This window comes from Macrobrachium rosenbergii, chromosome 15, assembly GCF_040412425.1.
Source record: "Macrobrachium rosenbergii isolate ZJJX-2024 chromosome 15, ASM4041242v1, whole genome shotgun sequence".
Lineage (NCBI taxonomy): Eukaryota > Metazoa > Arthropoda > Malacostraca > Decapoda > Palaemonidae > Macrobrachium > Macrobrachium rosenbergii.
Window position 1 is genome coordinate 16,417,374 of NC_089755.1, and position 23,125 is coordinate 16,440,498.

Consider the following 23,125-nt stretch of genomic DNA (forward strand, 5'->3'; position numbering starts at 1 on the left):
GCAGAATAATGTAAAGTAAAAAAGGAACATAAAAGTCTAAGTTAACTGCAAATCAAAATTGTCAAAGGAGCAATGACTAAGTAATAAGAAATTGCGTACTAAGCAGAAATCGTCAAATCACTGAGCAGACAGATACTGAGAGAAAAATATACATACACATATATATACAGTATGTTTATATATATATATATATATATATATATATATATATATATATATATATATATATATATATATATATATATATATATATATATATATATATAAATATATATAAATATGTGTGTGTATAAATTCATATCCTGGATTATAACTGAGACAAATTAAACCAATATCAGATATGGTCAGTCTTGCAGCCATAAACCATCTCAGCAAGAAAGCTGACTCCCACAATGCACCATCTGTGATGGGATTAGATTTCAGCGTTCATAGAAAAATTCTCGTATATCTGGCAAGTCTATTTTGGTCACCACTCCCATGGTGTCAAAAGCTTGTGCTGCCTTTGATTACAAAACCTCCCTGTAAGCAGTTCCTGCGTCGCTTCTCATTTCTTCAATTTTGTCCATATTTCCCAGTCATTTGTTTTTATCACCAAAGTTTATTTCTCCAATCATATTTTCTAACTTTATTCTCCTTCTTCCTTTTATCGTATTTTCTCTCGCACGTCTCTCCGTCTTATCACGCATCAGATGATTAATGCAACCTTATATTTCATCCTAAAACTCTTTCATATTCCGCCAACCATTTATCATTTCGTTTCCGCCGGCGGGAACCTTTTCTTCTTCTTACGATCGCCTTATTGGATTCCTGCTCTCACAGTTATTTTCGTTCCCTCCACTCATTCATTTCGCCATTCCTACAGTTTTCCCTCTTCTTTATCATCATCTCCATTTCTTCTGAGTTCGGGTGTCTTGCTTTTTATATATTTGATCCTTCTGGTATTTTCATTCCCCCGCCTCTCGACGTTCGGGAAACTTCACACTTATTCTCTCTCTCTCTCTCTCTCCCCTTTGCGTCAATATCTGATCGTCTTTCCACCGTATTTCTCTCTCTCGTTTTCTTTCATATTCTCCCTTCCCCTGTACATTCTTGTCATCGCTTTTCTCTCGTTTGTTCTGTTTCTTAGATTTACTAAAACTTTCTTCTTCTTCTCGATTTCTCGTACAAGTTTTTCATTTTATCACTGGGTCTAATTCAAGTCTGCTGACTGATCACAAACATTGCTCGTTCCAGCACCAGCTTCTGTCATAAAATCTATTAGAGCAAAGATTATATTCTCTGTCTTGAGAGTGATGTGAATTTGTTTTCTGTTTACTTTTATAAATAAATAAATAAATAGATCTCACTTATCCTGTGAAACCTATTGGAGTATTAAATACATTGTCTGTCTTGATAATGATTGTATTTTTGGTGTCAAATTACTTTTACAATAAATAAACGGATATTTAATTTGGTGTAAAACCACCAAAACGCCAAAGTAAATTCCAGGAAGTCAGGAAAGAATATTAATTACATTCTCTGCCTTGACAATGTCGTAGTTTTGCTTTCTAATTACTTTTATAATTAATTAATAGATACTTAAATTGGCGAGAAACCACAAAACGCCGAAGTAAATTTCAGGGAGGCAGGAAAGGAGGAGATGGTGGTAAAATCCGACCACCAGACACCTTCTTCAGGATCCTAAATAAAAGCGATGAGGAGGAACTTTGACGTTTGATGGGAGAAGATCTGAGCCGTCAGTCAAAGCAATAACTTATTTATGAGTTTCTGATGACCGGAATCAAGTCGTTTGATGGCCAGGACATCTGAGCCAAGAAACGATGCATTTTTATCCCTTGATGGAGGGGTCTCTGGGAGGCTTTCCTCTTTTCATTTTGGGAGGATGAGGGCGCTAGACTTATGACCCTCCTCAAAGGGACGAAACCTACAAAAGCCGTCTCATTAACAAGGACGTCATTTGCATAATTCGCTTATTTAGTATGTTACCAAATCCCATCATTAACCTATACTTCCATGATGTACACGCACACATACACATACATACACATGTACATACAATGTATATATATATATATATATATATATATATATATATATATATATATATATATATATATATATATACGAGCTAACCAACACAGCATTGCCTCAGGAATACTCTGAGTGACAGCCTGATTACCTTAGAAAGGAAGTAACACATGGTGTAGTTTTGATTAACATGTCCAGACTAAACCTAAACACAGCTCCCGACTTAACTGAAGCACCCCACTAAAAACCTAACAAAGCACACCCCCACAAAACAAAAACACACCCCCACCAAACTAAACACATCCCACCACTAAACCAGAATACACCCCACTGTACCTAGAATTAACCCCACTAAACCTAAATGTACCCCCAACTAGACCTAAACACACCCCCTAACTAAACCTAAATGTACCCCAACTAAACCTAAATACACCCCACTATACCTAAACACATCCAAAATAAACCTAAACAAACACCATCCTTTTAAACCCAAATGCACCCCACTAAACCTAAACACACCCTAACTAAACCAAGACACAGCCCCACTAAACAAGACACCCCCCACCAAACCTAAAAACCCTCCCATCAAACCTAAACAAATCCACCACTAAACCTAAACATACCACTCACTAAACCTAAACACACCCCTCACGCTCCCCGCTAAAACTGAACACCCAACACCAAATCTAAACACACCACACACTAAGCCTAAGTACACCCTCACTAAACCTAAACACAAGCCCCTTAACCTAAAAACACCCCCTCACTAAACCTAAAAACACCCCCTCACTAAACCTAAACACACCCTTTCAATAAAGCTAAACACACCCCCTCACTAAACCTAAACATACCCACTCACTAAACCTAAACACACCCCCTTACTAAAACCTAAACACACCCCCACTAAACCTAAACACGCCCCCCTCACCAAGCCTAAACACACCCACTCACTAAACCTAAACACATGCCCTGGTAAACCTAAACACACACACACACACACACCCCACTAAAACTAAACACATCCCCAGTAAACCTAATTTTCAATAATATATTTCTATATATGGTCTTGCGTACATGAAATGAGGTATGATAAACCCGCAGAGTTTATTTACCACATAGTTTCAAAGGGAAGGGAGAAGGGGGGACGGGGGGAAGGGAAAGGGGAAGGGGGTACGGGTTTGAAATCTACCCTGTTATCTAAGTTGGGTCAAATGATGGCCACATGCCAAGTTTTGTCTGGATCGGTCAAACAGTTCGGATTTCTAGAATGCATAAGCGTACAAACATTCCCTTTTATATATAAGATTAATAAATATACATACATACATACATATATATATGTATAGTTATCATACATACATATATATTTTTTCAAGGCCGTACATCTTAGACCGAGGCAATTTCATTTACCTCTTAACTCGAGTAACTGATCCCACAAGCAATCTTAAGTGTAAAATATTTAAGGTCTCAGGAAAGAAATCCCACGACCTTTGTCTTCTCTGAAAGCCCAGCTAATTCTATTTTTCAATCTCGATTTTAGTAGGTGTCACATTCTCTTGAAATTAAGCCCCCTTCTCTCTCTCTCTCTCTCTCTCTCTCTCTCTCTCTCTCTCTCTATATATATATATATATATATATATATATATATATATATATATATATATATATATATATATATATATATATATATATATATATATATATATATATATATATATATATATATATATATATATATATATATATATATATATATATATATATATATAAATTATATATATATATATATATATATATATATATATATATATATATATATATATATATATATATATAATTTTCATGATGTTGCCTTGTAATACGTATATCCTCCTATAATTTTGACATATTTACTTTTTTCATGTGTTATGTTTAATGATAATGGTTGTTGAAGTGTCATATTTAGTTAGGCATCAGATCTCAAAAGAGCTAATGATTGAATAACTTGATAGCGTAATTTAGAATTGTTAATACAGTTTTAATAGTAACGTAATTTAGAACGAATATCTTTCTTGGTAAAAGCGTAGTATTTGAACGCGTGTGTGTGTGTGTCCACCAGGACTTGTTTCATTTCAGATGTCATCAGTTGAGATAAGAGGGACGCTTTGTTTTGGGTTAATGATGACAGCTTTTGAAAACAAACGCCGATTCGTCCCATACGGGCTCAAGACGAGTGATTTCATGTTGTTACATGCGTTGTTTGAGTCACGTATGCCACTTTGAGAGAAAGAATACGTGTCCTGATCAATTACGTCATGTTTTGTAAGATTGCGTTCAAAACGTTTTGCTGGGATGACGTAACTTTCTTCTAGAAGCTTCTCCATTGTATCTCGCACCCAAAACGCTTTAATGATGTCACTTCCCTGCTTCTAGAACTTTTGCATCTCGCACCCAAAATGCTTTAATGACATCATGTAATTGTTTCACTTATTACTGGAATCCTAAAATCTAATTCATTCTCATTTCTGAGACCAGGCGATATGGTTCCCTCTCTCTCTCTCGTTCTTAGAAAGAGATTATTTTAACGTAGTGTTTTGTGGTCACATATTAGCATTAACTTTTGAGATCTGAATTTAGCAAAGTTATTTAGTTCATAACAGCGCCTGGTAAATAAGTGTGTATTGTGGTAACGCAGCTGCAGCAAGTGATTTACAGAGGTTTTCACAAGTTTGTGTAAGGTAACGTGAATTTTACTTATTATGATAAGTTAGGAAATTTTGAACAAGTGAAATCATTATTGATAAATCTTATGTGTATTTTTCTATTTACAATCTCTTTATATTTTCACATTTTTTTATGTTTGTGACGTAAGATTTATTTACGTAGCATTTTAAATATTTCTTGGTATAATTTAACATTGCATACTTGATTTCATTTATTAAGAGTTTTTCTTTTTAAATCTTGAGTAATTCTTGATAGTTTAAGTTTTGCTTGATTAATTTAAATTCCTGATAAAGTTTTTGTGAATTAGTTTTGTTTCATAATTTAAATCAAGAATTGATTAAGTGTTGTGTTATTTTCGAATAATAAATTTTTCAGATTGTGAATTCTAATTAATTGTGAATTCTAGTTATAAACTTTGAATTCAAAAATAAATTTTTGTATTTAACATTTTTAGAAAAAGTGTTTCAGTTATTGATCACCAGTGAATAGGATTGATTGTGTGTGTATAAGGCAAAGTGATAAACATGTTTTGTTCTTTTAGTTTTGCTAAAGTGAATTAAGACCAGGGAAACAGAGTTTTTTGATGGAGTGATGCCCTTCTACTCTAGAATATTTCTAGTTTAATTTTTGATACCTCACACATATTCTGATAGACTTAGTTTGATTTTTCAAGTAATAAATAAGTTTTTTCTTAAGGGATCACTGTTACCTTTAGAGTACTCAGTCGTAATAATTAATGTTATGAGAGTTCAGGTATCTGGCTGAAGTGAGGTATATTTTTGAATCTTGAGATTAGTTGTGTTATAACCAGGTTCCTTGATACGCATCGTGACAATATACATATAAATATGCAGTTGTATACATATATCTATGTATGTATACATATGTATATAAAAGCATTCATACATATATATATAATGGATGTGTGTGTGCATGTGCGTGTGTGTATGTTCCAGCATAACTCTGAAGCATAATGAGCAATTTCAACCAAATTGCAATACATATGACTTACTATCTGGAAAAGAATACTTGGGGGCGGGGTAAGACATCACTGGCACTAAAGGGGGTGGGGTGGGGAGGGGTGACACGCAAACAACCGATATTAGTGTCTAATCCATAGTTTTCGAGGTCGCTGAGATGATAAGTGACACTCACGGCGCCATTTAAATTCCAAGTTCAGCAGCCCAAATAGGGATACGGGGTGAGAAGGGGTGAAATATGTCAAAAATACTGGGCAATGTAATTGAAGCAACTAGCCTAACAGGAAAGGGAGAGAGTGAGGGGGGGGAGGGAGTGAGAGTACAAGGGGAGGAGATAGGCTGGGTATTCAAGCTCAGGTTTACCTCTCAGTTCACCCACGGCGTTTGACGGATGAGTGTCCATACGTAAAGAGTATAACTGTCAGTTGGACTGTTAAGTCGCAGTCATCGCTCTCAGTGCTCGCCTAGCCTTCGTTGTGGCAACACTGTGGCAGCGATGGAACCTCCGCTGGCTGATAAGGAGGTGGAGCTACACAGACTAGCTGCTGTGGCAATTCACTTAAAAATAGTCAAGAAGCAAAAAAGGCGTAACAGAGTATGGTCTAAATATTGCCTATTAAAGGGAGATGTCTATTTAAATATGATATTAATGAGAAAGGTTAAATTAGACCTTGGGGTTGGTTCAGTTATTTATGAAATGGGCCGTGACGCCTACTTTCACTATAAAGGCAGGAAACTAGTCTAGGCCTATACCAAATTGTCTGTACCACATGGAAATTTTTTTCCCGAATAGTCTGTAACACATGGAAATATATTTTTGTATTTTTGATTGTATGATTTGGACTCACAATGGTCTACAGACATCGCTGCAGGGTCTATATGCAGTATATGTATATACAGTATATATATATATATAATATATATATATATATATATATATATATATATATATATATATATATATATATATATATATATATATATATGTATATATTTTACGATTTTTCCTGGGAAATGCTTACCATGAGTCAGTTATAAACTCTAAATGAATGATTTCGTCACTTATCTCTATGTTTGCAAAAAATCTGACTGCTGTTGATTCAGGAAATCATAAAAACGCAAGGAAAAAGGAGAATTTATTGGAGCTGAGGGCTCTACTCACAAGTATTTGTAAATAAACGCGTCAGGGTAAGTTTAAGATGACGAGTATTTACACGAAACGAAATATCAGAAGATGAAGTGGATTAATCAGGCATTGCAAGGCATGAGAGGTTAATTATAACGGGGAAAACTTGAAAGTTCATCCGTCGGTGTGACGACGCTGATACAAGGCACAGTCAAGAGGGGTTTCCACTGCTAACAACCCTCTGTAAAGATGGGGGTTCACGAATTAAAAGCCAGTAAGGACGCAGTAGAATTTACACGGGACAAGGCGAGCACGGAGGGTAGGCCAAGAAGCCTTGAACACACGATTTGATGTAATTATTTAAACACAGGCATTTGCGTAACACTGACCTAACAAGGCAAGGTTGATATGGAAACACTGGCAATTAGAGATAGAAATAGGATGACGAGATTTAGAACAGTGTGACTGGCATGGAAGAACTTTTGCAACAGATCACTTCACCTTGTAGAAGAGGTGGCTTCAGGGGAAATGGCGGCATAGGAAAGCTGAGGGACTCACAGATAAGAAGACTAAAAAAAGGTCCCCACAGGATAGGACCACGTGGTGGAGCATGGCTCTCTCTGAAGATGTCTCACTCGTATCCAGTAGTGCGTCTCTCTATATGACCTAGGTTCAGGGGTTGGTTTGGTCTAGGACTGAGTCCCAGGCGTCTTTTCTCTTAGTCCCCCTTCCCGGCCAACCTCGTGTCTCTGTAAACAGAAGTCTCCGGCAGTCATAGGTTCAAGAAGAGAAAGTTGAGAAGGGATGTAAAGAAATTAAAGGATTAAGGGAGAGGCTCTCTCTCTTTCTCTCTCCCTTCTTCGTCAGGCAGTGGCCAAAATGCACTGCTGTATTTTCCAACTTTAAATGAAGCAGTTGGTGGCTGGGATTCTTGGGAAATTATAATAATATATATGTATATATGTATGCATATCTATGTATATATATGCATATATATACATATATATATATATATATATATATTTATATGCATATATATATATATATATATATATATATATATATATATATATATATATATATATATATAATTCAGTAGCTATATACTGAGTCGCACTCCTGTCCAAGGCTGAACTTAAGGTATTCTCGTCATTATGCATCCTAAGATCTAGAGGGAGCATCTCAGATCTTATAATTGGAGTATAAAATTTAGGCCAAAGCCAAGCGCTGGGACCTGTGAAGTCATTCAGCGGTGAAACTGAAATCAGGAGCAAAAAGGTTTGAAAGGCGTAACAGGGAAAAATCTTTTACAGTTGCACTGTGAAACAATTGTTAGGAGAGTGTTGAGGTATTTAAGATGGACGAAGGGAATAGGAACGGAGGTAGAGTAAAGGGAATGAAATGGGTTGGAGCTCGGGGCCGAAGGGACACTGCAAACAATCTTAAGTAATTCCTTACAGTGCACCACGTAAAGGTGCACTGAAGGCCCAACCTCACCCCCATGGCAGATAGACGCAGAACTTGGTATATTATAGTGGGGTGTAATTTTCTTGAAAGGAAAGACTCTGTCGTCTAGCATAGGCCTAAAAATGCTTTTTTCGATTGTCTTGCATAGGCCTAAAAATGCTTTTTTCAATTGTCTAGCATATGCCTAAAAATGCTTTTTTCAATTGTCTAGCATATGCCTAAAAATGCTTTTTTCAATTGTCTAGCATATGCCTAAAAATGTTTTTTTCAATTGTCTAGCATATGCTTAAAAATACTTTTTTCGATTGTCTAGCATAGGCCTAAAAATGCTTTTTTCATTTGTCTAGCATAGGCCTAAAAATGCTTTTTTCAATTGTCTAGCATAGGCTTAAAAATGCTTTTTTCAATTGTCTAGCATAGGCTTAAAAATGCTTTTTTCAATTGTCTAGCATAGGCTTAAAAATGCTTTTTTCAATTGTCTAGCATAAGCCTAAAAATGTTTTTTTCAATTGTCTAGTATAGGCCTAAAAATGCTTTTTTCAATTGTCTAGCATAGGCCTAAAAATGCTTTTTTCAATTGTCTAGCATAGGCCTGAAAATACTTTTTTCGATTGTCTAGCACAGGCCTGAAAATGCTTTTTTTCAATAATTTTATGAATGCCACTTGAATGATAGGCCTGCTATGTAAAAATACCATTAATTCCCTGTTAAAATGGAAAATACCTTATTTCTGAAATTATTTTATGACAGATTCTCTACAAATTGGCCAGAGGTAGACCCTCACTTATTCATTTGTTTAATTTTTCGTTATCCTAAGAGGCAGTTGATATATTGAAGAATCAATGATAAAACTGAAATCCCTTTAATAAATAAGTAAAATGTCTGTGGCGTCAAGTTTCTGGAAATATCTCTTGTGGTTTCAGGCTTGTTGTTTAAAGTATTTTTATGGTACGTACCATAAAAATACCTTAGACAACAACCCTGTGAAAATGAATGTCCAAGTTTAGGAACTGTGTTCAAGTTACTGATAAATTTTACTCTGAATATTATCGAGCTTTCAATAAAAAAGACAGAACATCTTATTGCGCGATGTTATTATTACCCATAATAATAATAATAATAATAATAATAATAATAATAATAATAATAATAATAATAATAATAATAATGGACCGAAATATCCTGATAAATACGATAATTTTCCATGAACCATATGATGTTAAGACATTTTCCTCTGAATATTACCGAGCTTTCAATAAAAGAAAATGATGGAACATCTTATTGCGCGATATTATTACCCATAATAATAATAATGGACCGAAATATCCTGATAAATACGATAATTTTCCATGAACCGTACGATGTCAAAAGTAGGCATGGCAACACTGCTTAGCAACTCTCGAAATGACACTATGACAGTCAGTAGTAGTTTGGCCTTGTGGTATGAACGTCTATAGATTCGTGTCCGTTAAACGTGTTCATTTAAATTTAATTCCTCTGTGTTCTTTAGCTCGCACTGAGCACTTATATTATGATTGTTGAAGTGCTTATAGATATTTTAAGTGCTGCTCGGAGGAAGCGTTACAGACAGAATAACTTACGAATCAAATTTTGGTGGCGTCAGGCAAGGGGAGACGATGCCACGTAGCAGCAGAAAGTAAGTTCTGTCATTTCGCGTTTTCAAATGTTTCTTTAATTCTACACCATTTTGAATTTCAGTGGGACTAACTAGGGAGTGGGTTAAGGTGAAGATTAAATGGTTCGGACAGGACTGTTCAAATTAAATATAGACGTATGTTATCATTAATTAGGTACAGATAATAAACAAATATAGTTTCATGTCGAACTTAGGGTAAAATTTTACTTTAAACCCTCCTCACATCTGGACATGAATATGTTATCTTCCTATATTTTATTGTGTGCTTTGAATGTTTCTGACGCTCGTTTATTTACCTGTAATGTTTTATATAATAATAGTACCACAACCATAATTTAGCGTTCAGTAAAATAAAACAAAAGACGGTAAATATCTCGGTAACGGCAAATTCGCCATAGATTTGAGCGTGGGTTTCGTACTGATCGTATTAAGGAGACTTTCGATCACAGCATAAAAACTCCGATATCAAATAAGAGTGAAAACTTGAATAATACGGAATTTTACTATACATTGTGAATAACATACACCCAGAGAATACTCTGCTACACCGTACACACAAAAACACTTGAAGTATGTTGACTCAACTTTAATATTTCAATGGTTTCGTTCCAAAGGTCGAATCTGAGCGAAGAAGCTTTGACGGAACAGCCTCAGAAACTCAGAGATTGAGTAACAGTTGTTTGAGTCGTTGAATGTTGGGCTAGAAAGTGCGGTACGGTACATTCGTTAGTGTACGGTACGAATTTTCTTAGATACGGTATTCCTCCTAGGGTACGGTACATTTTTCAGGGACGGTACGGTACGGTGTTTCTGCTAGTAAACGGTACGAATTTGTTCAGAAACTATGGTATTTTTTGCTAGTGTTCGGTACGGCATTTTTCAGATACGGTACGGTATTTCTGCTAGTGTACGGTACGGCATTTCGGTTAGTTTACGGTACGGGAAAGAAGAATGAGACCGCACCGTACTCATAACCTTTGTTTCTGGTTGCTATCTGGCAAGTTTTTGTTCAATAATTGTCCTTTATCTTATTTGATATTGTTATTTCTGCTGTAACGATTTGTTAAGATAACTGTCATTTACGATTCTGTCTAAAACTTGCTTTCGTTTGTTGACGTTTATGCTTGAAACTTCGTATTTATAAGTGTTGGTAGTTACAGTTACCCTGATATTGGAGTATTTTTTTAGAATGAGTGTCCATATTTCCCCATAAATTGAGTTTATATATATATATTTTATATATATATATATTATATATATATATATATATATATATATATATATAATAGATATATATTATATAAATATATATAAATATAAAATATATATATATATATATATATATATATATGAAAAATATAAATAATATATATATGTATATATATATATATATATATATATATATATATATATATATATATATATATATATATATATATATATATAGAGAGAGAGAGAGAGAGAGAGAACTATTGTCTTATAACCAATTCGCTTTATCTAGGGAATACCTTACACCCAAGGGGAATTATACTTGATAAGTGCTTCGTCACCAGTGGGATTCGAACCTCTGCCTGGTTTAGAAACAACGATACACAGTGACTTTAACCACTGAGCCAGTGTTTAGAGTCACTGTACATTGTCGTTTCTCAATTAGGCAGCGTTCGAGTCCCACTGATGACAGTTATGTCTAATTTATTTATTTATTTTTAGATAACATGACAAATATCAGTGTGGATTCTGGGTTGATGTTGATACGTAAGATTGCATTGAAATATATCATGTATATTGAAATATATTGAAATATATCATGTATTATTCATAATTAAGTCGTATACAGTAATTCCAGTTTTAAAAATGAACAACCTTCCTCGGTGTTATTCATATCCGTTGTATGTAGACCTTTCCTGCAATATAAATAAATAAATAAATATATATATATATATATATATATATATATATATATATATATACATATATATGTCGCTTTGCATAATGGATACGTTCATTAAACGTGGAGCCGCTTTCCTGAGAGAGGAATTTCATGATGCTGAAGACTCTCTCTCTCTCTCTCTCTCTCTCTCTCTCTCTCTCTCTCTCTCTCTCTCTCTCTCTCTCTCGTCCGACGTCTGCACCAACTCTTGAACACGTGATGTCCGTAATCATTTACTCTGCCTGACAGAGGTTCATAATTCGTAATTAATTTTCGTTCAGCATTCCTTACTGAAAGCGTTACGTATTTGATTGCTGACATAATATTATAATAATAATAACTAAATCCATTAAAAAATTCCACTCAAAATAGATCAAAGTCTAAAACAGACCTTTAGAGAACCTCTCTCTCTCTCTCTCTCTCTCTCTCTCTCTCTCTCTCTCTCTCTCTCTCTCTCTCAGATTATTACCGAAAACATTCACGTCTCTCAATATAATGATAATAGAACGGCCTCTCGTGAGTGCTCTGTACAGATGGTAATGTTTTTGGAAGGAAGAGTTAGTGTTCATTTCAGTATGTATTGCATTACCCGTCTAATAATAATAATAATAATAATAATATTAATAATAATAAGGAAAATTATTTTTCATTTCAGATGTGCATTGCATTATCCATATAATAATAATAATAATAATAATAATAATAATAATAATAATAATAATAATAATAATAATAATAATAATAATAATAATAAATAATAATAAGGAAATTTATTTTTCATTTCAGATATGAATTGCTTGACCCATATAATAATAATAATAATAATAATAATAATAATAATAATAATAATAATAATAATAATAATAATAATAATAATAAGGAAAATTATTTTTCATTTCAGATATGCATTGCTTGACCCATATAATAATAATAATAATAATAATAATAATAATAATAATAATAATAATAATAATAATAATAATAATAATAATAATAATAATAGGTAGCAGTGAATACGTTCAATATTAAAAAACTGGTTCCCAATTTGATACAACTGAAGATTTTTACAAAACTCTACGGGAACAGTGTGACAGTTTTCCGTAAATGCAAATTTCGCACAGAATATCAAAGACAATTATATAGTAAATAATAGAATATGAATAATAATTATGCGTGTAGGATATTGTTAACATACAATATTATTGAAGGTGATAATGACTAGAAAACTGGTCATTCTTTATCACAGTTAATGGAGACCATCTTCATCATACTCATTATGTCAAAGAATATGTTCAGATATAATAGTCGCAAATCAGGAATGAGAGAGAGAGAGAGAGAGAGAGAGAGAGAGAGAGAGAGAGAGAGAGAGAGAGAGAGAGAGAGAGAGAGAGAGGTGTCTTCAACATCATTAAATTCCTGTCTCAAAAAAGCGACTCCACTCTTAATGAATGTGTGCATCATATATGCAAAGCAATAAATTGCAGGAAAGGTATACAATGGATATGAATAACACCCCGCAATATTTTTTTAACTGGGAACTTCGTAATGAACAAAACAAAAAGGAATTTCAGAACAGGGCTTATTGAGTAGAAAGTCAGAAGGTAGAACTTTTCAGAGTTGGAAGGGACAACTTCCTTGAGTCAATAGGAAGTCAGAAGGTAGAACTTTTCAGAGTTGGAAGGTACAACTTCCTTGAGTCAATAGGAAGTCAGAAGGTAGAACGTTTTAGAGTTGGAAGGTACAACTTCCTTGAGTCAGCAGGAAGTCAGAAGGTAGAACTTTTCAGAGTAGGAAGGTACAACTTCCTTGAGTCAGTAGAAAGTCAGAAGGTACAACTTCCTGAGTCAGAAAGTACCATGAAGACTGACCCATGAGAATGAACAAACGATATAGTGAAATTTACAGTAACTTTAGAATTGGAATATTCCATTTTCAAGTGAAACTGAATCCAGTAGCATGTCTGTCAGTAGCCTATTTGAGAAACAGATCGCCTACAAGTTGACGACTTCCCACCCACTTCAAAGAAATTAAAGTTTTCAAACTCTCCCTCGTTCCAACCGCAGAAATTCAATTACCCTACGTTACTGACGTGAAAGATCCTCGCTCTCAGCGTAATTAATTGTGAAAGGAGTGAGATAGCATTCCTGGGAAACCTCCGCTTTCCTTTGCATCCCCTTAATTGTTTCATCTCCTTCCCTCCAATTTCACGCTTCATCTGCAAGTTTTTTTTTTTATGATTTTATCAAACATTATTTCAGGGCTTCCCCTTACGTGTCTATCTTTCACGAAAGCGAAAGGACATTCCCAATTAGGTGCCACTCGTCAAGTAAATTTGGGCCCGAAGGTCTTTGGCTTCGTTTGGGTTGGATGACTGCTTTTGGGGGAACACTGGATGAAGCCTTTCTTCTGCTGTCAAGGATTTTCACCCACCCGAGGTGATTAGAGGCCAGCTGATAATGTCTTAGGCTACGTTTAATTTGTTAATATTCAATGGCGATATATATTATACATATGAATTCCTTGTGTTTTGCCCACGTTGTGAAATTTGCCTGATATATTTTATTATATCATGCCATTCCCGTGAATCATCACACCATGACTGATTAGTTATATGGTTTACATAGCTTTTGTTCTGTGTATCCAATCTAGTGCTGTTATTTCCCTTTTGGCAAGAGTCTATACCCAGACAGTTATTCTGAGGTTTAAAAGGAACATATAGATATATTACAATAGCTGGGCGTGTCAATACTCTTATAGACTTTCGCTCTAGCTATTTCTGAAGCTTCTCGAGGAATAAGACCCAACGCAACATCAGAAATTGCTTACATTGACTGTGTCCATTTATCTTCATTCGTCTCACAAGGATTTTGAATCTACTGTCATTGTAACAGAGGGTCCTTATTCAGTATTAGTAATGAACGAAGAACAAATTGGCAACTAGAAAGAGAGCGAGAAATCGATCAATCAATACTGAACTAAGTGTCAACACTTTTCAACTGAAACTACACCCGGTTTTGTTTGTGTAAGTATGTGTGTATGTATGTATTTATGTACGTATGTAAAATCGTCAATGAATATTGACAAGTCAAACGTAGCGAAGACAATATCAGATGACCTCTAATCAACCAGAGTGAATGAAAATCCCTGACACCAAAAAATAAATAAATAAATAAATAAATAAATAAATAAATAAATAAATAAATAAATAAAAATAAAACCAGAACTTCATTCAGTGGTCTCCCAAAATGTCGTCCAAAAAATACAAACGAGTCCAAAAAACCTTGGGGGCAATATTTACTCTTCCTTAGCAAGCGGCACCTAATTGGGAGTGTCCTCTCGCTGTAATGGAAGATACACTCGTTAGGGGAAGCCCAGGGGATAAGGCGAGATGAAAATACGTATTTTGCATTGTCACGGCAGATAACGAGCAAATGCCTCGTTTACGAAATGAATAATTTCCACTTGTATGTATTCAGTGTACAGATGGAATGTCTCGAATGGCGTCATTGCAGCTTGTTTCATAATAGGGTTTTTGGGGCTTTCCCTAAATTTGACAGTTGTTGATGGAACAGCATTCAGATTTTGCCTGGCAGAAAGCAAGACGTGAATGTTATAAATGCATGTCACAATCTTAGCACCGTGCAGAGAGAAGAAGAGAGAGAGAGAGAGAGAGAGAGAGAGAGAGAGAGAGAGAGAGAGAGAGAGAGAGAGAGGTTGGTTTGAATGATTATTAGGAAGATATTGTTAAAACTATCCTTCCATATATATATATATTAATCCCTTCTGAGAGATGCTTCCTATGAATATGAATAATATATATATATATATATATATATATATATATATATATATATATATATATATATATATATATATATATATATATATTTATATATATTCATAGGAAGGACCTCACAGAAGGGGTTAAGGACTGGGGTTTGCAAGGCAATAGATTTTAACAATATTTTCCTAATTGTCCAAACCCCCGGGAGAAGAAATGGGATGGATTTTGTGCAAATTATGGCCTGCTGTCGATCAGATGTCGAATGGGGAAGTTATCGTGACTGCTGGAAGCGGCCAATTTCATCCCTGGTCCAAATCATAGGTTTTTCCTTTTATATATACATTTGCATATTGTAATTCAGGTTAGTCTTATTTTCTCTCTCTCTCTCTCTCTCTCTCTCTCTCTCTCTCTCTCTCTCTCTCTCTCTCTCTCTCTCTCTCTCTCATTTAAGTGTCCGTTTGATTACCAAAACGGCTGAGGAAATTGGTTTGAAACGAAATCCACTTGGCTGACTTTACATGAAAATGCCTCAGACATCTCCGCAGAAGCTCTGAGAGAGAGAGAGAGAGAGAGAGAGAGAGAGAGAGAGAGAGAGAGAGAGAGAGAGAGAGAGAGAGAGAGAGAGAGAGAGAGAGGTGGTTAAAGATGTAAAGTTGAAGCTTTCAAGTTCATGAAGTTGAGCCTTGACGTTTATGGAACCATGAAATGTCATGTTGTCACACCAAGAAGTGTCTTCTCGTCACGCCAAGCTGTGCTGTGATGTCACGTCTAAGCGTCATCTTTGCAGACCATGAATTGTGCTGTCACACTATTGTCACACCTAGAAGGTTCATGCTGTCAGACCATGAAGTGTCATGTTGTTACATGATGTAGGTCTATGTTGTCACACTAAAAAGCATATGCTGTTAGCCATTAAGTGTTATATTGTTACACTATGAACGCCCATATTGTCAGCCTATGAAATGTCATGTCACAATGAGAAGGCCCATGTTGTCACACCAAAAAGTGCACATGAAGTTTATGTTGTCACACTATAAATGCCCATGTTGTCAGACAAAAAGTGTCATGTTGTTAGCCTGTGAAGTGTCATGTCACATTTTGAAGGCCCATGTTGTCACACCAATAAGTATCATGTTGTTAGCCCATGAAGTGTCATTATGTAACAGTAAGAAGACCCATGTTGTCACACCGAAAAGAAATAGGTTGTTAGCTTATACAATGTCATGTCATACTAAGAAGGCCCATGTTGTCACGGCAAAAAGTAATATGTTGTCAGCCTATACAGTGTTAAGTCACACTAAGAAGGCCCATGTTGTCACACCTAAAAGTAATATGTTGTCAGTGAATAAAATGTCATATTGTCATACTAATATGGCATATTTTGTTACACCAAAAAAGCAGTGTTAACATACACAATGTCATGTTGTCACACCAAAAAGTAATATGTTGTCTGCCTATGAAGTGTCATGTTTTCACACTAAGAAGGCCTATGTTGTCGTGCCAAAAAGTAATATGTTGTCAGTGAATAAAGTGGCATGTTGCCATACTAAGAAGGCCCATGTTGTCACACCAAAAAGTAATGTTGTTAGCCTATGTAGTGCCATACATTACAGGCCCATGTTGTCACACCAAAAAGTAATATGTTATCTGCCCACGTAGTGTCGCTTTGTCACACTAAGAAGGCCTATGTTGTCACACCAAGAGTGATATGTTGTCAGTTTATACAATGTCAAATCTCACTAAGAAGGCCCATGTTGTCACACCGAAAAAGTAATGTTGGCAGCCTATGAAATGTCATGTCACACTAAGAAGTCCCTTGTTGTCACACCTAAAAGTAATATGTTGTCAGCTAGGACGTTTTGTGATGTCACACTATGAAGACCCATGTTGTCACACCAAAAAGTAATGTTGTCAACCTATGACATTTCACGTGGTCACACTAAGGAGCCCCATGTCACCACACCAAAAAAGTAATATGTCAGCCTATGAAAGGTCATGTTGTCACACTAAGAAGGCCCATGTTGTCACACCGAAAATTACTATGGTGTCAGCCTATGAAAGGTCATGTTGTCACACAAGAACCCTCATGTAACGTAAGAAGGTAGTGTTGTCAGACTATGAAATGTGACGTTACACTAAGACGGCCTATGTTGTCACACCAAGAAGTGCCATGTTGTCAGACCAAGAAGTTCTGTGCTTAACTATTACCTTGCGATTGCAAGGAAGGTGCTGTCAGTGAATACCATTTAACTCTGACGTTTCAAAAACTCCTTAGATACTGCAATTGCAATTGCTATGGTACTAATTGTTTTTGGTTTATGAATAAACGGTATAAAAATTATGGTGAAATTTTACCTTATACCATTTTGTCATTTTGAAATTGAAAATTTCATTATTATCCCATGTTTTAATGTGTGCTTACATCGTTTATGGCGTTCGTTTAGTTCGTAAATGACCTAACCTAGCCTCACCTCACCACACCTAACCTAACCTAACCTAACGTAGGATACCCATTGCACATTCCATAAATTTACCTTAATCTGAATGAGAACTCTCAGTGGGAATAATGTCCTTTTATTTCAGTCTTTTTATATGTGTGTGTGTGTATTTTTCCCACCCAAAATCTCCCACTTTCCCACAGTGGCCCCCAGAATTGTGGGATATGATGGTGGGTCTGCTATCTCTTTAAAATGACTCATTTGCGAACGAATATACTAATTTCAAAAACGTTCAAAATAAAATTCAATACGCAAGAAATGCAATAATGGCTTAAAGTGAAACAACCAAAAAAAATATATTATACTATGCAATGCGTCCAGGTTGTTTTATTGGGAATAAGTCTCTCTCTCTCTCTCTCTCTCTCTCTCTCTCTCTCTCTCTCTCTCTCTCTCTCTCTCTCTCTCTCTCTCTCTCTCCCCTAATCATAACTGAAAAAAGAAGAAATTGCGCTTCCAAAATGATATCTTCGCCAAGAAAAATCTCACTCATTTTCCCTAATTCAGAAAAATTACCTAATGTTGAAAAAATACATTTTCCATCGTTATTGCTGCTTCGCCTTTTCTGTCTTTCGTAAACATCGGTCGGCCGCAAGAGAGAGAGAGAGAGAGAGAGAGAGAGAGAGAGAGAGAGAGAGAGAGAGAGAGAGAGAGAGAGAGAGAGTCTAGTTTACGTTTGGTGACGGAGAGTAAGAACATTTCTGATGATGTTATATATACATATACATATATATATATATATATATATACATATGTATATACATTATATATATATATATATATATATATATATATATATATATATATATATATATATATATATATATATATATAATAAAAATTTCAAGCCACTTACTGAAAAAGAAGCCATTCCTTATGATTAACCTGAATAAATAACATGAGCAAAAGATTTTTCTCACATTCCCCTCACCTTCTGATACTGTAGACTTCTCCATTCCCTTCTTCATGTCTTCAGTGCCCTTGGGAACGCCACCGTCTGAGTACCTGAGATGCCCCTTGGGGCCAGCCTGCCCCTCAGCTGCTTAATGGCTGCTGGAAACTTAGGCACGATTGTGGTATACAGAACTGGCGAAGTCCCATTGAATTTTGATGGTTAATATCCAAAAGGTGTATTAAATGAATGAGCTGGTTTATCTTGATGTTTCTGTCTAACAAGACACCTTCACCAAAGCCACAGTACCACAGGCTAGCCCATACCATCACCTAATCAGGTTGCTTGGAGGTGTAAATTAACAGTGTACCTGGGGGGCAGGGGTATCCGACCCCTTCTTACTGTACACATGACCATGACCCGTTCCCAGTACTGTGAAGGACGCCTCGCTTCCCCAAAACTCTCCTTCAGTCCTATGCTTCTCTTTGATCGTAGGACATTGAGGGCTTTCTCCTAAGACCTTTCAGTCCTACGTTTTCTTCGTTGATCGTAGGACATTGAAGGCTTTCGACGGTCACGAAAACTCTTGAAGCCCAAGCAATCAAACCCATTCCCTCAGAGATTGGGTTCTGTCTCTTCAGTCCTAGTTCAGGAAGCCTTGGGTTGCATATTTGCCGTCACTTGTCTTGCAATAAGCTTTCGGGTTTTATACGTTGTCTCTCTGTGTCTTCCTGGTACCTGGTACAAGGGACAGAAAAAGCTTGCCCCTTTCCTTACCTGGGCAATGAAGCGGTACACTGGTCGCCCATAAGCACAGACAATTCTCTCAAGTTCTATAACTTTCTGCTCAGTCTTGCCAATATTGATGATTGAGGCAACTTCAGCACAGCTTGTACTTCTTCAGGGTAAGGTCTCATCGAGAGAGAGAGAGACTCCCGAAATGTGTGCGATTGAAGGGAACAACACGAAAGGTGATTCATTTCAGCAACACTTCACTCAGACCCACTCCGGACACAAGCTCACGAGGTACTGAAAGGGGAGGAGCGGGTACCCTGAAGAGAAAGACTCGTTCTGAGGGGTGGCAAAAATTTGGCTAGATAAAAAGGAACACTGTGAAATGTGTCTTTAATGTATTAAAAGAAATTACGTAGCTATAACATAAAAGTATTATAAAAGTATAATACATTTTTACTAGTGTAATGTCTAAAATACGTAATATTTTAAACCTGATCAATTTGTCATAATTATTTCCTTTGCCGCCCAATAAATCCTATTGATGTGATTCCATAAGGTAATATGCCATTTCATTATTGCTGCAATATCCGATCATATCCATTAACATTTTACAAAACGCTTTGGACCGTTCTCTTGTCTCAGCTCTGCCACTCCCTCCTCTGTCATCTGTCATTTTTTTCGATATTTAATTATTAATTTTAAGAATTACAGTAATATAAATATGACGGCTGTATGCATACACTCCCATACACAGTGTGATAATGGATTATGTAAGCACAAGAGATTTGATCAGTATGCACCTTGATATGAACAGCACAAAACATTTTGAACTAAAAAGGTTGTATGATCTGAAGCTTATCAACATAGTCGTCAAGGTACTCATGTATGCATACTTATTCATACAAATGCAGTATTAATTTTCAGAATTTGTTGAATAAAACCTATGTACGAATATTTAATTATAAGGGAATTTTGCTATATAAACGTCACTGAAATTTACACTTTCAATCTCAGTTCTATTAATTGATAATTTTCAAACTCAAGACTTCATAGGAAGACTGACTGATTTGTTTGTACGAGTACCTGGCGGCGCAACAAAATAGTCTCCAGAGAAAACCAGTTACAGGGTGTCATCTTAAAATGAATTAATTGATGAACATTATACATAAATACACAATTATTTCGTAATTATATAATCTTGATATAATCCAATTGATTACTAATTATTTTACTTAAAACCACAATACAAGACAACTCACTGAATTTTGCACTTCATTTCTTTCTGAAAAGTTGGAAATAACTGTGGTATGAAACTGAACTCTCTCTCTCTCTCTCTCTCTCTCTCCAGATGTGGCAGAAAGCCAGTAATTAGCTTCTCAACAGCGCGCACGAGCGTCATTCGGAAATAAATACATTCGAGATTCCTAGGACGCGGCTACCCTATTGGAATATGTTCGTCTTGCTCGAGAAAGTAAGGCAAGAATTAGTGTTATTATTATTATTATTATTATTATTATTATTATTATTATTATTATTATTATTATTATTATTATTAGTTTTTTGTATGGCATACTTTTTGGTGATGATAGTACTATTACTATTACCAAAATGATCATAGTTTTTAGTAGTAGTGGTTTATGACGTGGCATTATTTTATGATGTTATTATCATTATTGATAATAGTAGTTTTTTTATATTGCATTATTTCTGGTGATAATAATATTATCATTACTAGTAGTATATGGCAGGGTAGTGTTTCTGGTGATGATATCATTATTAATAGAAATATGACATTTTTTGTTGATATATATATATATATATATATATATATATATATATATAATCAAGAAATGCCATATTTGTATTAATAATATCACCAAAAGAAATACTACCCTGTCATATATACTACTAATAATGATAATGATATTATCACCAAAAATAATGTAATAATATATATATATATATATATATATATATATATATATATATACACGTATATACACACATATATATATATATGTATTTGTGCATGTATGTATGTATGTATACATATACATCAGAATACAAGGGCCGTAGCTCGGATGATACACGATCAAGAATTCACGGAAAAAGTTCTAATTGCATACATTTATTCAAGAGCCGACGTTTCACATCACTCGATGATTTTCAAGGCTGAAAAAGAGGTTAAAACAATAAATACTTGTATATATAATGTGAAAAGTATATACAAAATTTATTTCTCACCTTATTTATATCTTAGGCAGAACAGAGGGAGCAAAAAGGAACAAAAATGGGAAGAACAAATAACCATGTTTGTAGTGAAGGCCAGACTGACGTGAAGGACAGCATAAATGAAAAAGACACACTTGGTAAGAAAAAAAAAATAAAAGCATTAAGCAATAAACAGCTGTGTTGACGATGATTGGTTGTTGAGTGTTGAAATGGTCAGTTTGGTCATTACGGATTCCAAAGTGGTTAGTTCCTCCTCACTTCGCGACTGTCCCACAATTTTGAAGTCGTTGGTGTATATATGAGTGTTACAAATTTTAGCATGGTTCATTGTGTTACATTGATCCGGGTTCGATAGTTTGCTTCCGGTTCTGTAGCTAGTATTTAATCCCCTGATGAGAACAAATTCGAACTTTTATTAGCCTCCTGGTGCGTCCAATATGTGTGTCTAGACAACTTTTGGGACAGGTATACTTATCGATCGCGTTAGATGTCAACAGAGTCTCTTGAGTGAATGTATGCAATTAGAACGCCTTTCCATGAACTCTTGATCGTGTGTGTGTGTATATGTATATATATATATATATATATATATATATATATATATATATACATATACACTGTGTGAATTTCTTTCTTGTTAACCTTCTACTGTTTTTGCGTTCAATCTGTACAGCAATGATGCTGAATTATTTTGTCAGTGAGAGAGAGAGAGAGAGAGAGAGAGAGAGAGAGAGAGAGATTTTGTAAGCAAACATACGAACTATTTTTCCTGCCGTCACTTGTTCATAAACCATAAATAATTTTCCCAATAATTGTAATGAAACTTCTTTGTGTGACAACATTGGCCTTGATAGTATGACAACATGACACTTTGTGGTCAGAAAACACGAAACGTCTTGGTGTGACATCGTCGGTGGTGGTAGTGTGACAGCATGACACTTCATGGTCTGACAACATCATGGGCCTTCATACTGTGACAACAGCACTCTTCCTGGTCTGACAACATAAAACTTTTTGGTGTGACAACATGGGCCTTCATAATGTAACAACATAACACATCATGGGCTGACAACGCGAAACTTCTTGCTGTGGCAAC